This window comes from Botryllus schlosseri, chromosome 15 (assembly GCF_051294905.1).
Source record: "Botryllus schlosseri isolate E-star chromosome 15, Bs_hap1, whole genome shotgun sequence".
NCBI lineage: Eukaryota > Metazoa > Chordata > Ascidiacea > Stolidobranchia > Styelidae > Botryllus > Botryllus schlosseri.
Window position 1 is genome coordinate 1,940,156 of NC_137250.1, and position 8,946 is coordinate 1,949,101.

At 40.0% G+C, this 8,946-nt stretch overlaps 1 protein-coding gene across 1 annotated transcript in view; it reads right to left on the reverse strand.

Moving 5' to 3' along the window:
* LOC145457021 (uncharacterized) overlaps nt 1-7,885 on the reverse strand; it is a 438,806-nt gene extending 430,921 nt beyond the window's left edge. Inside the window, exon 1 of the mRNA XM_080335180.1 lies at nt 7,269-7,885. The gene's annotated coding sequence lies outside the window, so the exon portion shown is untranslated. The remainder of the gene's footprint in view (nt 1-7,268) is intronic.
* Nucleotides 7,886-8,946: the final 1,061 nt, after the last annotated feature.

Here is an 8,946-nt window from a genome sequence, read left to right on the forward strand (position 1 = left end):
GGAGCACGATCAATTTTGAAAGGGGGCGCTGGAGGAAAAAAGGTTAAGAACCACTGCCTTAGGGCATGAAAATGGGCGTGGCAATTAGGATGACGTGGCGCTCTCTGATTGGCCGGCAACAAAATTGCTTTCCCTTACTACTCGTGTCTGCTGTTAGAATTCAACAGGTTATGGGCCCAGCACGCTCCCGCTGCGGCAAGTAATGAGTTTGGGATTCCGAAGAAGAGATATTGAGAATATTGGATCGTACGGAGAGCTTACAGTTTCTAAAATTTGCGTTGGAGCCTAATGACTACTATGGCGTCCGGTGATGTAGAGAAATTCACGGCGGACAAACTGAATAGTGATAACTGGCTAACGTGGAAATACCAGATAACTTGTGTGCTGAAGGCGAAGGAATTATTTCAATATGTTGATGGATCGGAAGTGTTGCCAGGAGGCGCAGATCAGCAGCAGATAAGGGAACATCAGAAGAAGTTAGATAAGGCGTTAGCCATCATTACTTTGGCTATCTCTACATCGCAACTGTACTTAGTAACATCCTGCAATACGCCTGCGGATGCTTGGAATGCCTTGAAGGAACACTTTGAGGGTGACTCCGCCGGTAATAAACTATTGCTAATGAAGGCTTATTTTCGATGTGAAATGAAGCATTCTGACTCGGTCGAGAGTCATTTGAAATATATGAAGAAATTGACTGATCAAATGGCTGATCTTGGCTCACCAGTTGAAGAAACACTGCAAGTTGTAACATTGCTCGGAAGTTTACCTAAGACTTACGCAACCTTGGTCACCGCCCTGGAAACTCGTAGCGAACCAGGTCTGAAGTTGAAATTTGTGCAAAGAGCTATTTTGAATGAAGAAGAAAAACTGTATGGCAAGCATATAAGAGGTAAACAAAATACCAGTGAACTTGAAGAATCTGCAATGGTATCGAAAAAGAAATTACGCTGCTACAATTGCAACAAATTCGGTCATCTGTATCAGGAATTTCCAGGTACAAACTCCTCGCGCAAGTCTTTGAAGCCAAAACATGAAGCTGTGGAACATGATATAGAGTCGGATGACAGTGATGGAGAATTCACGTTTGCTGCAGGTAGTCAAGAAGTTGATAATGATCTCAGCTGGAATGCTGACAGTGGAGCATCAAAGCACATGTCAAGAGTTGAAGAAAATTTATTGAACTACAGAGAATTTGATATCCCTAAACCAATTCTCTTGGCTAATGGTCGCTCTGTTTCAGCCTTAGGAATTGGAGAAGTGAAACTTGAAATGTTGCTTAACGATGAAGAAGTTCTAAATGTAACACTGAAAAAGGTTTTGTACGTTCCAAAGCTGACAACCAACCTGTTTTCCGTGCGAGCAGCAAATAAATTTGGTGGTAGAGTTGAATTTATTGGAGATAAATGCAAGATCTACAATAAGCATGGAAGACTCTGTGGAACTGGCTCTGTAGCAGGGAGATTGTACAGATTGCACTGTCGCCCTGTTGTTTGTGAGGAAGCAAACATTGTCAATGAGCCTTCGGATCTTGACCTGTGGCATCAGAGAATGGGGCATCTCAACTGTCAACAAATGAAACAAGCAGTTGAAAACGATCTTGTGACGGGTGTTAAGCTGCCGAAAAGGTCTACTCTGTTGTTCTGTGATGGCTGTGCTATGGGGAAGCTTTCAAGAAAACCTTTCAAGCCAGTGGGAGAAATAAAATCAGCTAAACCTCTACAGTTGGTGCACAGCGATGTTTGTGGATCTATGCAAACTGAAAGTATGAATGGTAAAAAATACTTCATAACATTCATTGATGATTTCTCTCGATATTGCTGTGTTTACTTTATGAAAAGTAAATCTGTGGCTTTTGATAAATTCAAAATTTACGAAAAGATGGTAACCAACATCACTGGATGCTCTCTTAAAGTCTTGAGAAGTGACCGAGGTGGGGAATACATGTCTAAAGACTTTTCAACGTACTTTAAAGATAAAGGCATTGTGCACCAAGTAACTGTTCCAAACTCACCACAACAAAATGGTGTTTCGGAGAGAGCAAACAGGACGCTTGTCGAAGCTGCCAGAACGTTGCTTCATCACGCCAGCTTGCCAGAGACCTTCTGGGCTGAAGCGTTGTTGACTTCTGTTTATGTGCGAAACAGAGTACCAACATCGGCAGTGACTGGTGGTGCAACGCGACATGAAAGATGGTACGGATCAAAACCTGACTTGAAGGACCTTCGTGTGTTCGGGTGCATTTGCTATGCGCTATCGTTTGATAATAGAAAGAAGCTGGACAAGAAGTCTCACAAATATCGTTTCATTGGATACAGCTTATCTTCCAAGGGATACCGCTTGTACGATGAGGAAACAAAAAGAGTTGTAGTTCGACGAGATGTCGTATTTGATGAATCGTGTTTTCAATGGTGCAAGGAAAACGCTTCATTTGAGGGTACTGTCGATTCTGAAGCTGTTGCAATACAAGATGCATCACATCCTCGGCGCACCGTGAGACCTCCTACTAAATATGGATATGATGAATACGCTGATGTGGCGGATGGGTCATCTGATGTGGAGTTTGATACTGAACACACTGCATTTGCAGCTATTGGAATTTGTGAATGAAAAACCTGCTCATATTGCATCTGGTTCTGAACATTTTGTGTGTAATCAGCATAGGTCCTTGTATGTATTGAAACAGCCGCCAAGCTGTTGGAACATTGTGCTTGATCAGTACTTTGAGTCGATCGGGTTCAAACGCTGTTATTCTTACTCATGTTACATGTACTGATAAGAATCTGTTCATTGTTGATGATGTCATTTTGGCTTCGCTGTCTTATGATCAACTAACTGAAGTGAAGTATAACTTAGGCCCTGAATTTTGCATGGCGGGTATCGGTGAATTGCATTACTGCCGTGATGTTTGCTTTAAGCAAGACCACACTGAGAAGTGTATCTATTCGCATCAAAAACGATACATTTGCAATTTGATTGATAAATATGGTTAGTTTGATACCAAAATGTGTTTCCACTATCTGTGACACTTTCTGGAACTAGAAAGGGATAATGGCTCTCTTAATGCTTTAGCATTGGAATATCAATCAAGTGGGAGTGTTGTATTGTGAATGATTGATGATTAATTGATTGTGCTAGACAGCAACCTTCAGTGTTGCCCCTTTAGTTACTGCGCACGTGCTATTATATAGTCTGGCATATTCCTTGTATTCTGCTGCTGTGTGAGGAACTCGCGTTCCTGCCTTGACAATAAACCAGCTCACACTTGGTAGTTGTGGCGTGTCTGCTGTTAGAATTCAACACAAACCTTGGTAAGAACTTCGAAAAAACGCTGAAAATTCGCAGCACAAATTACACGTGACATATTAATACATTTATTAGCGGTACACCCAGAATTACAGCCTAACCCAGTTTCATTACTCGTTGATGCCACCAGATTTGCTGTCATGCGAAACAAAGCGACGTGCGCAAGGAATTCAGTTACAACCCAAAGCAACTTTGTTTAGTTCACGCACACAAAATGATTTTCATTATCTGCTTATATTTCTTTGAACTTATCAAGAGATCTCCCCTTCGCTTCATCGTCGTCTTTCCTCCGCAAAAAAAGATCTACGATTAACGTTTGAACGATCGACTTCTTAATTTTGCTTTAGCGTCGAAATACCCACTCATTGTGTTGTTGATATCAACACTACCGTCGAGAAATCTTACTTCTCCCCACTAAGCCGGGAATATTTAACCAATTGTTTTGGATGTTGTCTAGTCAAGTGAGATCTAAAAATTTCTTGACGAAAAAGGTGGTCTGAAGTATTTCGGCAGCTGAGTCCTGGACCGCTTGCCTCCGATCTTCACTTCCTTCCCTTGAATACACAGAACTGACATTTGACAGACTGCAGTGCTCTAGAATCTGATCGACGCTCACAGACTCTCAGCAGACCAAACTCAATTTCATGTTTGGGTTGAAAAGGAGTCCCCCGTCGCATTTCGTGGCATTGAGAACACAAAACCTGAAATCTTAGGTGAGTAACTGCATGGGGGCAAATCACAATTCCATATTTAAAAAATATCTAATTGAATAGTATATTCGTATTGAAATGAACCCGGATATTTTCGGCCACAAGAGTATGGGAGGGGTATGGGACGGATGCGGCCGCATCCCAAAATTTTTGGAATTTTTTGCAAATTGATCATCTTAGTTTCACTATAACTTCAAACGAATACTCTAATCTGTTTCCTTACCATATTACATGAGCATTGACAGAAAATTGTACAATATAAGTGGAGTGGGTATATATTCATAGTAACAGGTATATTTTTTCAAGGCAATACATTCATTGCAGTATATGTTATTAATTCGAGGACTCTTCGTATGCCCTTTATCGAGTAATACGCCAACGGCACCATGACAAGCGTATCAGCCGAACATCAAAATTTCCATTATCCACATATTTTGATTGAGGTTTCAGTATATTATGACCGTATCCGCATATCCGCTATGTAATTGATGGACATTGGGCAATCTTCCCCCAGATTAGCTTGGAACTCGCATAGTTGGCTTTCCTAGATCTTCAGAAATGGTTTCCACATATCTATGATCTTGGTTTCTGCATATTATGACCGTATCACTGTCCGCTATGTCATCGATGGAGATTGGCCAATCTTCTGTCAAATTAGCCTGGAACGCGCATGGTTGGCCTGTCGTTTCTTTAGAAATGTTTTCCACATATTCATGATCCTGGTTTCTGCATACCGGATATTATGACCGCATCACTGTCCGCTATGTGATCCATGGACATTGGGCAATCTTCTGTCAAATCAGCCTGGAACAAGCATGGTTGGCCTTTCCTCTCCTTAGAAATGTTTTTACATATTTATGATCCTGGTTTCAGCATATTATAAGCGTAGCACTGTCCACTATGTCACCGATGGACATTCGGCAATCCTCCATCGGATTAGCCCGGAACTCGAATGGATGGCGTTCCCCTCTTCAGACATCTTTTCCACTTACTTAGATATTAGTTTCAGCATATTATGGCCGTCAATGGACCATCTGGACCAAATTCCCCATCTTCTTATGGCCGCAAAGTCGATATTTTACGCTTTCTTCTTTCATGGCATAATATCTACAAACTGTTATGAGATAATAATGATTGACACCAGACCTGCAATCTAATTCTTTAATAGAATAACTTCTAGATTTAGTCAGTCCAACGTACTCATAGAAAATGCTACCGGTACGGTACGTTACGTAACCTGCATTTTTCTTTAAAACAATAACCGTACCTACATTTTCTTGCAAAGCAATAAGTCTAAAAATGTAAAGGAAGTTAAATTCATGGATTTCCTAAGTATGCAGCTTTCAGGATGCTAAATTTCATATTGCTCATCAATGATTTTTGGTCATCGCCAAAAATAACACGACAAGCTGAACGTAGTAGACTCGTCAGTAGTGGTCACTGGGTTGGAACAAAACATTGAGGTCATAGGTGAACAAACATATTCAGTCTACCATTCCGGATATGAGATGAACACGACCGACAGAGATAATAGTCGCATAAACCAAGCGACAATTTCTACATATAGTAAAAATGATATCATATCTTGGAAAAGGCAATCTAATATCACAGGCATTATTGCAGCTATGCTTCATCGCACACTAATCCAACAGAATGAGTGTTTGGTGTGTTGGCTCATGGCATACCTAGCAGAGATGAGCATGGATTAGGATTAGGTTTTGAAAAAACAGGATTTGTGAAATTTTGTCGGATTTGGATTGGATTTGGATTAGACATTTTTTTCAGAACGGATTAGGATTTGGATTGGATTTACCTATTTTCTGGGAGATTGAAATGTCGTGTGGCGAATTGCGACAAACTTTATTCAAATCAGTTGTTAATGTACTTATGGTTACTAAGTTATCTTGAATCAAGTGAATCGTTGGTTGTGAAAGAAAATTTTCGAATCCCTCCATTGCATAAATTTTTCTGAATTTCCCCAGTTGGAATCGGATTAGGATTGGACATGGACTTGAATAAAAAAAAGTTATGGATTAGGATTTGGATTTGGATTTGAAGGTTCGGATTTGGATTGGATTAGGACATAGAAATTTCAAATCCGCTCATCTCTGATACCTAGCTCTGCCACTTTATTTATGCCGAATTGCAATGGGAAATGTCATTGTCTTTTGTGTTAGCTGAGGGTGTGTTGGTTGAGGGAGAATAAGAAGTGTCGCGCTGTCGGAAATTTGTTGGACCCAAAATTTATACAGAAAGCAGGTGAGCTGTATATTTCTTTCAATTGGGATTCTGCATCAAATTATGTTAGCTTTGATGATAAGCAGTATCCAAACTAGTTCTTGTACTTTTCGCCTGTCAGGTATACGGTATTCTCCACCATGTAAGTGGAGATCAGTTGCTCGTTAACTTGAGAAATAGTAAATAATAGTGTAGCTACTAAAAAGTTGGTAAAGGTTTTGAATTTTACCCAGGTAATCCAATGGATAAGCATCAAAAGAGAAAGTTTTCGGACATCAACCGACATGCAAAAACTGCCGCCATTCCCTATCTGCATGCTGCATCCTACAAAGAAGAGCATATAAAGTCTGCCAATTGTTCAATTGAATTTAGTGCTGAAGATAAACTTGAACAAAGAAAGTTAACATTTACACCCATTTCTCGGCCAATTGGAATGGAACACTCATAGCCGTCAGTACTGATACCCATTGACAGTGCACAAGCCCATGGAAACTCCTGCTCACGATATAACTACTGTTGCAGCGATGGTTTTGCAAGTGTCTCTGTTTTCAGTCAGTGCCAGAAACTAGTGTGATAGCAAATCTTGAAACAATTGCAATGTCAAATATTGATCCGGCAATGAGCAATGATTTCAAAACATCTGCTGGCGACAACATTAAGCCTCATCGACAAATTTTACAATGCTACAATCCAAAGAAATAGCCTATGGCGATGAGAAACAGGAGATTTCAATCCAACTCTTCAAAACGAAATCTCAAGTCTTATTCAAAACTCATCCCTGGTTAACTTGTAACAAAAATGACAAGACTATGAAACGCTGTCCATGCCTGAAATTCAACAAATCAAATGATGGATGCAAGTATTCGCAATGGAGAATGCCTCATAAATTGGTTAATCATGCAAAGTGCAAGACTCATCTTACAGCGATGGAAAAATTCTAACTGCGGTTCTGAAAGTGCACTTTTGAAGTTGAAAAGACTAAAAAACATCTCAGATAGACTATGGGTCAAGCACGACTTACCAACAGGGCTGTGGAGTCGGTAAATTTTACCACCGACTCCGGCTTCGATTCCGACTCCACACATTTTCAATATACCGACTCCGACTCCTGAGTCTTTAAACGTACCGACTCCGACTCCGACTCCTGGGTCTTTAAACGTACCGACTCCGACTCCCGACTCCGACTCCAGCATTATTATCAATTTACCTCGAAAATCATATGCCACATTGTCGGTTGAATGACTATCATACAACCATTAAACATATGCAAATATATGATTAACTGCGGCATGCTGAATTGTTTCATTGTGGCACAGCTCGAATTATCCACTATGCAATTAACATGAAATAAAGATTTGCTAAATATCCTTCCTCATTCAAGTTTTTATAACATGGACTCTCTAATATCCTGAAATGTATGAATCATTCAAATATGGCAGATATCCAATCCTGTATAATAAAAATGTAGATAAAAAATCCAAGTGTAGCTCTTGTGTATGACTCAGCAACTAATAAAGAAATTGAACTCACTAATTTTGTCATTCCACACTATCCTGATTACAAGCACAAACACTCTTACTACTAGTAATAGACATTGGTCATAAATGGAATTTAGTTAAGTAGTCAAAGACCATAGCCTATATGTCTAGTCTACATGTACTTAATCAAGTATTCAAGGATTGGGACTTGCAGTCTTTCTTAATCATTTGTTCGACCCAAACAGCCAAGCTACACTACAAATATTTTTAATTTTGTCAAATGGGAAGCATCGTTTGGTCATATTTACATGTTTTTACAATTTTACAAAACCAGCCGATGCATTTTCTCTGTCACAGTATCATGGTATAATTCCAAAAATTGCATCAATTTTGACTGCATCGCGAAAACGCATCTTGCGATTTTCGTCCCCTTTGCAACTGAGTTGTAATTTGCAAGTAATGTCTTTTATCTATATCAGGGGTGGGCAACTTTTTCGGCGAAAGGGACACCTGAGATTTACGAACCATTGCGCGGGCTACGGGAATGTTGATAACCTTTATTTAGTCGTCGGTAGGAGCGAACCGAATTATGAAACATTGCAAACAAGACTTATATTACTACGCTTTAAAATTGATAACATTATGTCACCCAACTGTGCAGCGCGCAATCAGGCACTGGTCGCGCGAAGCGCGAAATTTTTTTGCAAGACAACGACTGAATTAGGCTATAGCTATATCAATATATATGTCGCTAACATACATTGGGGGTCGCATCTGTATACCACTGGGCTCATTTGGCAAGGACAGGATTATTCGACGTTTAGACATAGCAAAATCGATGGTATCAGTGAACATGCCTCTATCATTTTGTGCAAATGTTTTGTCGACGATCTCGCTGCGAGTGCACAAGCGAAGCCGTATCTCCTAATTGCGAATATAGTTAGACTCAATTCTGTGAAGAATATGTATTTATAATTTTCAAAAGGGGGCTCAAATACTGAATGCAAGAAATCTAGTGACAATGGATCATGCGAAGTATCGAGAAAAATTTCAAGTCAAATAAAACTGCTATGAAACATTCTACTTCATGGTCATATACGAAGATCTGGGATAAATGTGGCTGACCCCTGGATACGTCAATACGTCAGAACTGTTGTTTTAGTCATCATCAAATTTCTCGGTCATGCTAACCAAATTTTGGTTGGCCTTGCAAT